At 36.4% G+C, this 14,723-nt stretch overlaps 1 protein-coding gene across 17 annotated transcripts in view; it reads right to left on the bottom strand.

Annotated features, from left to right (window-relative positions):
* The window catches only part of Mgat4c (MGAT4 family, member C), a 764,987-nt gene that overhangs the window by 198,310 nt on the left and 551,954 nt on the right, over nucleotides 1-14,723 (bottom strand). The gene's annotated exons all lie outside the window — the stretch shown is intronic.

Genomic DNA, 14,723 nt, shown 5'->3' with positions numbered 1-14,723 from the left:
CCAGAGCTGGTCCACATAAGAGATTTGCCTAACTCTTATCAGAATTTACCCTGAAAAATTAGTCCATGTTGTTGTTGGTTGTTGTTGTTGTTGTTTTTGTTGTTGTTTAATGAAAATTGGGGAAAGGAATGGATCGAAAAGATCCTTGCTATTTACCTGGGTTGATTTCTCAGTTTTTCAGATGTTTTCCTTCCAGTTTCCAATCACCTTCCTCCATTTTTCTACCCCATTCCTATGGTTGAACTGTTCACAGTTATGTCTGAGAAAATCATTAAGGACTACTGAGTTATTCTGTACTCTTTCATGATATATTATCAAGCAAGCTCATTTTATTTTAGTCATTTTGTAATTTTGCTTTTACTCGTGTGTGTGTACATAAGTGTGTGTGTGTGTGTGTTCATATGTGTGTCTGTGTCTGTGTTGGTGCATGCATGAATGCAGTATTCATAGAGGCCTCCAGAGGACATAAGATTCTTTAGAGCTGAAGTTCTAGGCTATTAGGAGAAGCCTACTATGGGGACTGACAAATTAATCCATCACCAGTCCTCAGAAAAGCTACCAAGTGCTTTTAAGCCACCAATTCATCTCTCCTGTCCCGTGTTTGTCAAGTAAAATTAATTGAATGTTAAATGATTCTCAAAGTCAACACACTATGAACTTGATCAGAAGAATGTGGTGCTATTGAGAAGTGGAAAAAAGTGAAAAGTGGTTACTTGTGGAGAAGAGTGAAGCCACTCAAGATATGCCTTTGAAAAGAATAATGGCTTCTCTGCCTCTTCCTCCCTTCTCATTCACCTTGCTTCTTTGTTCACATGCATGCAAACGCATATGAATAGCTTTATTCCACACTTGCCTCCTGAGATAACTTTCCAGAGACTCCTAATAACTGGGCATAACTGACTAAGGATTGCAAAGATTGGATCGTGAAGCCAAAGTAAACTTGCCCACTGTTGAAGCTAATTTTTATCAATGTTTTTTTTGTAAGTGACAAGAGTTGATGAAAACAGTCTAATGTATGTTGGTCAAACCAAATTTGATCAAAGCATCAACTCCACTGCAAAGATGAAAAAAAAATCCTGGTTATGGAGTCAACAAAGTAAAAACCAAGGAACACATGGCTCTGTCTTTAAATCGAAGTAAAGTTTACAATTGCAAACAAGATGTTGTCTCAGCTCCCATCATTCTTGCAACTGTTAACATACTTTCATTCTGATAATGAGGGCATCCTTGCTGGTGTTTCACTTATATTCTGATATTTCATCTCCATATAATTACCCTGAGACCTTGTACCAATTCCCTCATCTCCCCATGCTTCACCCATTGTCTCTTCCATTACATTTCTTTATGTGGCGGCTCCTGTTCCCACCCTGTCTGTAATTTCAGTTTATTAGTATTGACTTTGGTTTATAAGGCTGAAAATATTTTAATGTTTTAATCTCATTGTTTAGAAAGCAGTGGAATTTTAACTTTCTGTGGTCTTATCTCGTTGCTGGCATACTATGTTACACACACACACACACACACACACACAACCAACAACAAGCAACACAAGTAACAGCAGCAGCAGCACCACCACCACCATCACATAATTCCTGTCACTTCAAGGCCTCTGCTCATTCCTCATAGCTTGGGAATGCAGCGGAAGAGAACAGAGTTGATCTGCTCAGAGTACAGAAGCCAGGAACCTCTCTGGGATTTTTGCATTCTCAAGCAGATTAACAGCTGCAATGGCCTCCAATGATATCAGCAGTCTTCTCTTCATAAAAGCTACATAGGAGAAGCCCGTATTCCGGAAAGTAGTTTGCCTAACTTATCTAGTCACTGTAGAGTGCTTATAATTCCAGATCCAGGTCTACAAATCTACAATCACAACATCTGACAGGTTTTAGGGAGATTGTTTTGCACACAGAAAGAGGCCAGTAGCAACTCATCAGCCTCTACCTTTCTGTTTATCTTGTTGACTCAAACATTTCCTCAATCAAAATCCTCTCTTCTGGGTACTCTCCGATACTAGCATTTTTCTAAGAAATGATTCAGATAGAAAACTTTGAAAATTACTTATATTCTGGTTCTCAGAATATTCTGTGGTTGTTCCTTCAGGTAGACATACCCTCAGGTGACTCTCAATGAATCACGTCTGTCTAATTACTTCACATCGAGAGTTGCTGAGGGTTCGCGCTTGGTTTACATAATAAAATGTGTCAACGGTCAGGACTCAGCTCTTACTATTATGTAGTATCATCTCATCCACGTCTCTCTCCCAGCTGTCTTGAGCTGGAGAATCTTCTGCTAGCTTTTAAGACTGAGGCTGCCTTGGTAGGAGTAAAATAATAAGATAATATTTGACAAGCAGTTAAACCAACTTATAGATGTAGATGACCACCCTAACCCCCGATGATTAATCAGTAGGGAGTCAGCATGGAACGTTTTATAGATAAAGTAAAACAAACATTGCCTCAGGCAACGGAACACCAAAGAGAATCCCATTCAAAACAAAACAAAAGAAAATCAACAACAAAATCTAGAAAGGAATATACCCTAATAATATTAATGACCTTCATCATTGTCTCTGAGACTGAATAAAAGTTCTGAATACTAAGTTATGCTTTTAGTATAGCTGTCCTGTTAGATGTCTGTTATTTTAAAAATGTATTTATGCTCATTTATTATTATAAAGTAACACTCATCCCATATACTGACAAGAATCTGGGGCAAAATAAATAAGTAAATAAGTAAATAAATAAATAAAAGGATGGTTAAAATTTTCAAAGCTCTCTCCACAGTTCTAAATTCATATATACAGATTCTTTTTCTCTTTAAATTTCCAATCAGGCTCCAGAAACATTGCTGCTTATGGAAATTATTTTTTCCCAAAGAGAAGTTACTTAAGCCAATAGAAACCTAAAAGAGATATTTATGGAAATGAACATTAGCAGATCCTTGTGAGAGGGAAGTTATGCTAGCCAAATTTTATTTGTTGTGACAAATCACCTGAAACAAAAACCATCTTAAAGGAAGTAAGATAAACTTTCTAAAAGTAAGATATTCTTACTGAAAGGAAGAATATTTCCAGATTCATTACAATTCCCCATGATGTTCCTTTGGCTGTATGGATTCCGGACATATAGTGAGGTAGATCATTCTTTGCAGGTAACATGGGTAAAACCCTCACCCCATGGACCAAGAAACAATGAGAAAGGAAGGCACCAATGAGCCAGGGTCAAAAATATCATCATTAGGGACTAAGTAATCGGCAAGAAGCTTTTTCAGTTCATCCAAACCATAACATATGGTCATGGTCAATCAAGCTTGACACATGTGCTATACCTTCTATAATGTCACACTTTGATTGTGGTGCTTAATATAAGTTGTTGATCATTTTTTAGAAATGTAGAGCAAGGATTGAAGGAAAGGCCATCAAGAAACTGCGCAACCTAGAGAATCCATTCCATATACAGACACCAAACCCAGACAATATTGCAGATGCCAAGAAGTGCCCGCTGACAGGAGCCTGATACAGGCTGTCTCCTTAGAGGCTCTGACAGAGCCTGACAAACACAGACATAGATGCTCTCAGTCAATCATTGAACTGAGAACAGGATCCCCAGTGGAAGAGTTAGAGAAAGGACTGAAGAAACTGAAGGAGTTTACAACCCCATGAGAACAACAACCATATCAACCAACCAGACCCCTCCCCCAAGAGTTCCCAAGGACTAAACCACCGTCCTAACCCTGTGGTTCTATAGAAATATGTAGCAGAGGATGGCCTTGCTGGGCATCAATGGGAGGAGAAGCCTTTGATCCTGTTAAGGCTCTATGACCCAGTGTAGGGGAATGACAGGGCAGGGAGGTGGGAGGGAGTGAGTAGGTGGGTGAGGGAGCACCCTCATAGAAGCAGGGGGAAGGGGAAGGGATAGCAGGTTTCTGAGGGGGAAATTGGGAAAGGAGATAACATTTGAAATGTAAATAAATAAATATCCAATAAAAGAAAAAAGAAATGTTTAGCAAAGTGATGGTGCCATGGCAGGTGAGGCAAATGAAATTTCCTACCAATATTACTGGGACAGGAGGAGAACAGAGACTAGCAGAGGGAGGGTTTCACTGCTACCTTGTGAAATGAACTTTATTTATAGTTTATTATATATAGTTATAAATATAGTTATATTTATAGATTTAACTATACTATCACCCAACTTAAGAAATCTTTCCAGAGGATGTATGTCTCTCACCATATACTTCATTTAATTACATTGAATGAGCTTCTACTCAATGCTAATATTGCTGAAAATGTAGTAGATGCAACTTACAAAATCTCCCAAACATATTGCTCTTAGAGTCTAATGGAAGACGCAGAGAAGGAAACGATCGTTTGAAATAAATGATGAGCAACATTCAAGTTCTCTCAGAATACCAAAGCAGATTCTGCACCCCATGGAAGAGGTGATGAGAATGTTCTACAGAAGTCACTAATGGTAATTTATGAACTGGGACACGTGTCAGATATGCTCTAACGTGGGAGCATGTACCAACATTTAATGCTGTGTTTTGTGAGCAGTTGAACTATGGGATCTATGGACTAGCTGCAATTGTCACCTCTTGTCCTTACAGCAATCCTCTGAAGAGGTAACTGAAGCTTGAAGAAGGTCTCCTTCCTTCCTTCCTTCCTTCCTTCCTTCCTTCCTTCCTTCCTTCCTTCTTTCCTTCCTTCCTTCCTTTCTTTTTTCTGTCCTACATTATTACATTGAAAATCAGAAATAATCACCAAGCCAACTCATTCTAAAGCACAGACATTTAACAAATACTGAAACTATAGACTACAACCAAATATACCAAAGGATAGGGTGAGTAGAAGGAGACCAGTTGTCCAACTTTCTCTAGTGGAGCTCCTAATCCAGCCAGTACTTGCAAAGAATCTTTAGGTTCTGTGACATCTCTTCAGAATCTTTATGCAGAATGTCGTGGATCATTTTCTCCCAGTTGGCTCATATTTGGTATCAATGTGGTTTTAGTACAAGTTTTCTGGGATGAGGCTCTGATTTTAGTCTGCCTGGAAATGAGACTCCTGTTTCTTAGTTCACTCTCCTGACTAGTCCCATTATGGTTATACATAGATATGTTTTCTGTCTTACTTTGAACCACACCCTGCTTTGATCCTATTTGTTCTGTTCTTGCCTGACATTTTAAGTGTACCTCGCTTTGTTGATGGGGTCTAGAGATGGTATTACAGTCTGACTACCAAATACTGCTTTGAAAACAGACCTATACTACTGAGATGGCCATGGTTTGTCATACAGAGCCATGCCAAGGCCTTGTTTCAGGATCACCCTGTGATGACACATTCTCTGCAGTCATGATTCATAACAATTTTTCTTCTTAGTCAGATGCTAGGCTAAGTGTATCTTGCCTTGTTCAGGTTTCACATTGCTTTGGAAATCGCACAGATAATGTTTTTCTTCTCTCTACATTGTTCAAAGGAGGTCTGCCTTTTCCTAAATCAGGAAGAAAATAAGTAAAGAAAGTGATTTCCTCTAACAAATATTTTAAGAACTCTTATCACCAGGTGCCTACAAGGATGAACCTTGTGATATATAGTTACATTTTACAATAAAATCTTCATTTCAGCTCAATTTTTCTTTATAGAAAGTCAGAAAATGTACATGATCATATGTCTACTTTTTCCTTTCACTTAATTTGTCTCATTTAAGTTATAGGAAGCTTTGTATTCAATGTTTTTGTGTACCTGCACAGGTGCACCACTCATACACACATAGACACACACACACACACACACACACACACACACACACACACGCACACACACTTAAAAATAAAACCCGACACATTTAACCTGGTGCTTTATATGACACCTTGAGCATTGCTTGACCTTCTGTGAGGTTTATGTCTTAATATCAGAAGCCTAATTTGTTTATCTGCTTAAGAAGATAAAAAGTGATATTCGTTTATGTTCTAAGAAATGACTTGGAACTAAATCAGAGTAAATCTCCTAAGTATAAAGTTATCTCTGGGTAAAATAATCTTCACCATCTTTAGTAGATAAAAGGGTATCCTTTTCCTATAATACAGTTTGCAAACATAAGTAGATCTTCCATGAAACATCATTGCAGATAGATTAATACAAGTTAGGAAGATTAAGTGTCACAATTAATGCTACCTTTTGTTGTGGTTATTCCTTGAAGAGAACATCATTTTGTATCTCAGGCTAGCCTGGATTTTTCCATGTAGCTTATTGAACCCAAGACAATGCTGATATCTTGGGCTCCCTCCCATGTGCTAACATCACTGACATAAGCTCCCTGTCTGAATTTTTAATGTTCCTTTTTTACCCATCTGACCACCAAATAAAGTTTTTCATCTCAGAAGCCATCATTACTTGACAGCTCTCTCTAACAGGTCTTTATTGCCTTTCAATTCTAAATTGCCTGAACATGACTGCAATTCCTAACTATCAATTTCCGTCTGGACACCTGGCCATCTAGCATCTCAGTCTACTTCAAAGCCACCAGTTACCTTCTTTCAATTTAAAGTACAGTTTTCTTCGTTCGTAGGTTTTAAGTCTGTTTTTGCCTTTCTTATGTCTGACCTACTCAATCTCAGTTACATTTTCAGTTACAGCACTTGCAGTTATAACGTACCTCAAGTATTATGATCACCCACTCCACTTCGATCACAGACTCCTTACATCTTCATAGTCTTTCCTATCTATGCAATCCAAGTTTCCATCCCTATATCTAGAACAAGATTTACAGAGGTATATTGCCAATATTTTGTTAGAGTTTATATGTTTCAAATGTCAAATTTTAAATACATGTATTTTATAATTATGCTGTAATTCACACATAATTAGAAGGGAACATTAATAGATCCTAAACATTTTGACAGAATGCTTCATATAAACACCTTAGGTTGGAATTCAAAGCTATCCTGGGACCATACAGCCTATGGGCAGACATTAGAGATAGCTTCAAGCAAATCTGTTACTTTGTAGTCTGTCCCATTTTCTGTCTTCAGGTCTACTCCTTCAGTTTTAAAAACTTTTCTGTTGCAGCCTTTCATACATTTCTTACACTTTCAAAAGTTTGAGTTTGTCAGGGTGATATGGGTATGGTGGTGTAGAGAAACTTGTAGTAGCTAGGGAGAGAGAGAGAGAGAGAGAGAGAGAGAGAGAGAGAGAGAGAGAGAGAGAGAGAGAGAGGAAAGGGAAGAGAGAGGGAGTGAAGGAGTGTTGTGTGTGTGTGTGTGTGTGAGAGAGAGAGAGAGAGAGAGAGAGAGAGAGAGAGAGAGAGAGAGAGAGAGAGAGAGTTTAACAGAGAGCCCAACAAATGGGAGAAAATCTATCAACCAAGGTTTAATATCTAGAATATAGAAATAATTGAAGAAATTAAGCACAGAAGGATTAAAATTCTAGTTAATGAATGGGCAAATAAACTGATAGTTTTCAAAAACAAACACAAGTGGCAATAACATTCTAAAAATGCTCAATGTCCCTAGTCATAGAGAAATGTAAATTAAAAGTATTTTGAGATACTACCTCACCTCAGGAAAGGTATTTCCAATGAGTCTTGAGAACATATGTTAAAAAAGATGTAGATAAAAGGAACTTTTATTCATTGTGGGATTGCAAATTAATACAGCTATTGTCACAGTTAACTTTGAATTTGTCAAAAACTGAAAACCAGAACTGCCTTCTGATCCTACCCTTTCACTCCTGGGAATACACCCAGGTAGTTCTGTATAACGAGATAGTTGAACTCCAATGCTTACTGCTACTTTCTTCACTATAGAAACAATTAGAATCAATCTAGTACCCCACACTAAGAGAAATGCATCATAAAAATTTGGTAAATAAATTAATATACACAGATGTATCTGTGTGTTTGTAAACACACACAAAATTCAGTTAAATGGAAGAATAAGTTAATTTTTTCAGGAAAATTCATAGATTCAGAATGTGTAATTTTAAGTGAAGTTCACACAGTTTCAGAAGGAAGAAACTAAATGTTCTCACTCATATGCAGAATCTAATAATACATGTATACAAATGGACATTTACCTTTGAGTTCATTATAACATGAGGAAAAGAGAACAAGAAAAGTGAAAAATAAGGGTGAAAGGAAGGGTGTAAATCAGGTAATAAATGGGAGATATAAAAGAATATGTAAAGCTAATTGTCTTCTTGCATTTAAGTTTGTAGTGTAGATAGCAGGCAAATGTATACAATATTTTTGATATTAAAAGTGTAACATTGATGATTAATCTTCTCAGCTTGCATTCTGAATGCTAGCTCTAGTTGTATAGAATGTTACTGAGTTGGTACACCATATCTTCGCCTAATTTGATATGTGGTGTTTTTATTTAGTCATAGATTTTTTAAAAATAAAGCTTGTAAAATTATTATTAAATTATTATTGAAATTATTATTGAAATTATTATTAAAATTATTATTAATAATAACTAACAAGGTGAAGTACAATATGGAACATTTATGGAATGTCAACATCTGCCCTCCAGATGCTCACCTCTAAATATATAAAACTTCCACATGCATAGGTGACAAAAGAAACAAACAAATAGAAACTACTCAAACCAAGATGAATGGTTTGGTTTTTCATGAGCTAACCTGTCCCATCCTCTCCAGTATATGTATTTTATTAGTATAACATTGTAACTTCCCATTGTTCTATCTGTCTTTTCCTACAGAGTGATAAAACACTATATGTATGGGTAGCCACAGATCATGCTTAATATTATTTTCTGCTGTTGGGTGTCAAATACTAATGTATATTTGATTCTAACATTAGTGTATAAGTTGATGAACTCATACTGAAATGCTTTAGAGCAGTCGTAGACTGTCTGTACTCCCTACATAAGTTTGGGTTTAACTTACTAAGGCAATTAAAAAAAAAACCTACACTAAAAAGAAAACGACCTTTGGTTAGTTTTTGTCAACCTGATATTAACATGATTCAAGTGGGAATATTTAACATTTATTGAGGAATTGCCAGCATAACATTATTCTGTGAGATTTCTCTTATTTGTGATTGATTTGGAAGTGTCTATCCCAGTATAGGAGGTGGCTATCCAGGGCAGATGGACCTGAGTTATAAAGTAAAGCATGATAAACAATCAATAAAGACAAAGAAGTGAACAGAATTGCTCAATGGTCTCTCCTTTAGTTCCTGCCTCAAGGCCCACGCTTTGAGTCTCTGCCCTTGGCTCCCTGGTGATGAACACCAGAAGCCAAATACACGGTTTTCTCCAAAGTTGCTTTTGGTCATCCTATCACGGTGACACAAAGTAAAACTATACTCCTCTCTTGAGTGTTTAGCTATGCTACTGGCTATCACCCATAATTTAAAATAAATTTATAAGATGAGACAACTCATAACATTAGTTGAATTATAATGAAGAATCTTCTTTGAATATTTCCTGCTCCTCTGATACATCAGATTAAGTTAAACAGTTCAAGAAAATTCTTCATCTGGTCTCCTTTAGGAAACGTTTCCCACTTGTTCAAAATCATAGCAAGGTATTTTTGTCATAAACTATCTATTGCATTTGGAAATCAAAGAGCCCAACAAGCTTTCAGCCAAGAAGCCACTTGTGGCCAGTTATAACCAGTTATATACAGCCATTTCTTTGCAAACCTTCAGTAACTATTTTGATAGATTGACATTAACTTTTAATTCCCCTTTATGCCTTTCTTCTTTCACTGCAGGCTTTGTCTGAACTCACTGTGTTTCTTCTTGATAGTTTTTACTTTGTATTTATCAGATGCCCTTCAGCATAAACTGTGTATCATGGGTAATCTTTCTAATTGTTTTTAAATACTCAATAGTTTGTTTTTTAGAACTCTTCTTATTTTTCAAGGAAGCATAATGTACTCATTGTTTATGTTCCCCGAGTACTTTTGGCAACACAATATATTATAAGTATTTATATCCAACTTTGTCCTGTCTTCTAGTCCAACAGCTGCTTCAGACAGAGGGTTAGTTGTGTTCATTGTGTGCATACCTTCAAACTCTATGTGTCGTCTAGCCTGAAATAATTAGAGGTTTGAATCAGGGCTGTTAGATACAAAGAATAATAACTGAAATATTGGATGGCTCTTTTATGTTTTATAATTTCCTTACCACACTGTATCTCTAAGATACAAACTTATGAAAGAGGACTATTTTTATCTCTATTTGTGGCACTCTTCACAAAAGTTTTGGATACCTGTAGATGTTTCATTGACACAAAAGAAATAAGAAAAATCTGCACACATATCGCATGCACATATGAACTCCTTTTAAAAGTAAAAATTCTTATTCTTCCTCTAAAAGTGTATTAACATATGGAGCAGCTCGAATTAAAAAAAGAAGTCAGCTTAATTTCATCGACCTCATCATCTACATGAACCAATATGCTTTTGAAAATTAGAATAGTGTGATATAAATAAGTAGACTCAATTGAGGTGAGAATTGACTCATTTCAAACTTTATGTATATGTGATATACTATATCATATAATCCAGGTCTTAACTTATATATTTTAGAATCATATCAGAGTATTTATATACAGTAAGAAGCTTTTATTTACTCCCATTGTTCATTAAAATCCCTGCTTTCAGTGTAATTCATATAACTAGTTCAAATATTAGGAATTATTATACTATATGAGTTAAATGGTTGTAAAATCAGTATTTAAGAAGGCCTCATAGGTTTCATGTCCTCATAGTCAACCCCCTGCATACATACACAGGGTGAAGGGGGAAGGGAGAGATAGATAAAGACAGGGGTGGGGGTACAGGGAAGGGGAGGAGATGGTAAGGGAGGGGAGGGGGAGGGGTGGGAGAAGGAGAGAAGAGAGAGATTCACATACACACAACATATAAACACTCACAGATACACGCAAAACGCTATTAAGCATGTAGCCAACAGTAAAAATACGAACAAGAGGCACGACTGAGCTTTACTACATGTGCCTGGGATCGTCAGCATTTAAAAATTAGTGCACACAACTTAAAGAGCACAACTTTAAGAACAATCCTAGGAGTAGGCATTTTGTCCTCATTTTTATGTGAAAATCTAAAGAATATAAATGAGCGAGAGAATCAATTTTACTCAAATTGTCTTCTCACCACAGTGCATGCAAACAAAGAAGCCTGCAGGATCGCTCTGTCACTTTCTTCCTCGGTTGACCAGAAGTCTTTCCTAACCTGATTAGAGGGTATCCTGTATTTCAAACCCAGGAAAGTTTGCGGAACTTAATTTATACATACCCCTGTCAATCATGGGATATCTTTTATTCTGCTCTACCTCACATTTCAGCCCACTGTTTCATATGACTGACTTGCAATCAGAATTTCTCTGCTCAGTTCTAGGAATACTGATTTCCCACATAGACACAATGCCATGGATGCACACTTGAATATTTAGCAGGATGCTCTCTCACATCAGTAGAACATGACTTTTGTAAATATTATGGCCAGGATCACCTTCTCACCTTAGCTTACTCCTAGGTTGAAAAAAAAATCAATAACACATAAAATAGCTAATTCTCCCTTTTCAGTAGAATATGACACTAAGAGTACTTGGACTTCATTTTATGTTGCCTTCATCGCAAACATTATAAAAATAAACTTGGAGACGCTATTAGGTGAAGATAATTTATTCCAAGGCCTGGTGCCTCCTGAAACTTTTTGGCAAAGCACCAACTCAGTAATGCCTCTGTAGTAGACTCCCTTCCTTCTCAGGTCTCAAGGAAACTCTCTTTGAAAGTGAAATGAGAAAGTCCTCATCACTCACTCAATTCTGAAAGTTCAAAGTCTGTACTATGATGCTCCATCTAGGGTGAGAAGCAGATTTAAAAATCGTAATCTCAGCTATTGAATTTGTTACTCAATTCTATATATGCTCCACATATGGGCTTTGTTAAAGGCAGTATGATGAGGGTTATTATTTTGAAATATGAACTCTTTAACTAAAGTGGAATGTTTTGTGCTTAATCAATTTAAGCTTGAATTATTCCACACTTTACATGCGTATGATTATAAAGGCTCTTTGTGGCTAATTGAGCAGTTCCATCCAAGACCGGTTTCTTCAACTGATAAGTCCTATGGATAGGCTGATTTTCTTTCATGAAGTTGCATTTCACGCATCTTTTTCTTTAAAATCTGCAAACAAATTTGATAGCTATTAAATATTAGAATTAGATCAAATTATCTGAAGAACTAATATTAATAGAATTCTCACTATGGAAAAAATAGATTTTAATTTGCATATTGTCTCCTTTTTTATACTTTAGAAATGGCACTACTACTTGAAAGGTGCATTTTTATCAATACAGAAGAAAAAGGTCCCAAATGCTTTATTGTCTATTGGTGTGACTGAACCCTACTCAAAGCAAAAGAACTATTAACTCAATGTATTTTACTGCTAAGAGCTCTGTTGTAAAAACAGGGGATGAAAAGGCTAGTTTGTTTGGAAGTATATTATAAGCACAGGAACGCCTTGCCAGATATTCCTGATGATTAAACAATTCTTTCCACGTTAAATGTTTTGGACTTTGCCACATTGCACTAAAAACATAGAGGGTCAAATGCTTATTATAAAATAATTGAGAGATCCATTTACAAATCTGAAAAAAAGATTCAGAAATCTGTTTTAGATTTCAGTACCTTAGTGCTTAGGTGGATTAAAAAATATCAATAGGGCTATCCCTCAACTTTTATCTCTCATTTTCTAGACAGCTCTAAGAACTTTCTTCACCATATTTTAATATAAATATGTATTTTGGACTTTAGCAATAAAACCTTGTCAGATAAAAAGCAAGAAAATGTATGATTTTCTTCTAGATTTCTCGATTGTACATGCTATGTACATAGAAATGTCCTTGTCGCAGAGTAGAAGAGTTCACACTTGGTTAGAAAACTAACCCTGTGAAAAGAGAGTGATGGATGAATTTATTGGTTGATCAATTATCTGATATTTGTAAATCCAAGCCCCTTCCATCTATTATTGGTTTACTGAATGGATGAGCTTTGAGGCATAGTTACAATTCCTACTATAAATTACAAGTTTCTGTTTCTTTAGATGTACAATATTTTAATCACAGACCGGCTTTAAAAGCAAATGTTCGTTTTCCATGAAATACACAAGTTAAATTTTGAAACACAAAATTTAGTGTTTGCATTGCACGTTTTCAAAATACTACAACATCAAACTAAGAAACCCACAGAGTATCTATATTTTGCTTAAGTAAAGAGTTGACCAGCCTAAAGTTTATGGTCTATCTGAGTACCTGAACTGAGAAGTTAGAAAACTAAACAGTATTGTACATTCTGATGACAAGACTTGCATTGAAGTGTACAGAAGAATAAAAAAAGAGAGAGTATATATTTAAAGTAGATAAATTGTAACAAAAGGAAGTATTTCCAAGTGTGATAACTCCTCTTCCCTAGAATCTGGGAAATGCAGAATGCACAGAAAACTGGCTGTTCCTCTCCATGCATTCTAGCTCTTTTTAAGTCTTTTGTGATCATTAACTTGGTGTGGTACACATAAAGACCTTGAGATAATAGAGAAACACACAAAAATATAAAGTCCTAATAATGTCCTAAGTCAGACAGAACAAGTATTTGTTCTTGGAAAACATAGCCTAGTAATCCACATAACATCTTTCACCCATGTTACTTGCACAGGGATACTGTCCTCAGAAGTTTGCAGGAAAGTCAATTGCTGTGATCCTACTGATATGTTCTCTTAAGAAAAAAAAAGGCAATAAAACATCAAGGGCATCAGTTAATGAAGTGCATTGACTGACAAATCACATCCTAGGTATACCCATTGCTTATCGTAGTGATCGCAACCAGTACAGTGCAGTTGTGACCAGAGGGGCTAAAACTGAGATAAACGCTCTCCCACACACACAGCAAAATACAACTTTAGTGTCTAGACTACTCACTGAGTGAGAGAGACTCTGTCAACTCAGGACAGAAGGATGCAAATAGCTTTTGGGAGAATTAATTGTTAGGGAGGTAATGCTGTCTCTTAGTCAAGACTGATTGCATATGGAAATAAGAGCTTCTAAACAGCACCCATACTCGTGGGCTATTCAGTTCTGTTTTAAAGAACTTAAGGAAAAAGAGAGGAAGGCAATCTTCATTTCCAAATAACGTATTCTTACACTCTGAATTCACAGCCCGAAACTTTTATAATCCTAATTTCGAATCTTTTCAAATTCAGTGATTTTTGACCCTCACAGGATAGACAAATACTGGCTTTCCCTAAGAAAGAAGAACTCCCAGTGGACACTTAGAAACTTTTTGAAGTTTAATTGATTCCACATTGTTTGAACTGAGACAAAAAGCCCCCTACTTTAGATGGTGCTAATGCACCTTGGACACTATAAGCTCAGAGTTGTTCAGGCTTGAGTAGAATAAGGGAGACAAATTGAACAACAGTAACGGCCAGAGCTGCCAAACAGGAACAGGCTGGTGAGAGACAGAGAAGTGAGGCATTGCTGAGAACCCCCTGCTGTCTTCTCAGCACAACTTGAACACCTCAGGTCCTGATTTATAACCATTAAAATTACTGGTTCAGAAAGACAGGGTAGATATTTGATGATGATGATGATGATGATGATGATGATGATGATGATGATGATATATTCAAAGAGCACAAGCCCATCAAACCTAATGAAGTAGTCATTATCCAAAAGTT

Source organism: Rattus norvegicus, chromosome 7, assembly GCF_036323735.1.
Source record: "Rattus norvegicus strain BN/NHsdMcwi chromosome 7, GRCr8, whole genome shotgun sequence".
In the NCBI taxonomy this organism is placed as follows: domain Eukaryota; kingdom Metazoa; phylum Chordata; class Mammalia; order Rodentia; family Muridae; genus Rattus; species Rattus norvegicus.
The sequence above is the reverse complement of the archived record's forward strand: the minus strand, read 5'-3'. Positions and strand labels throughout refer to the sequence as shown.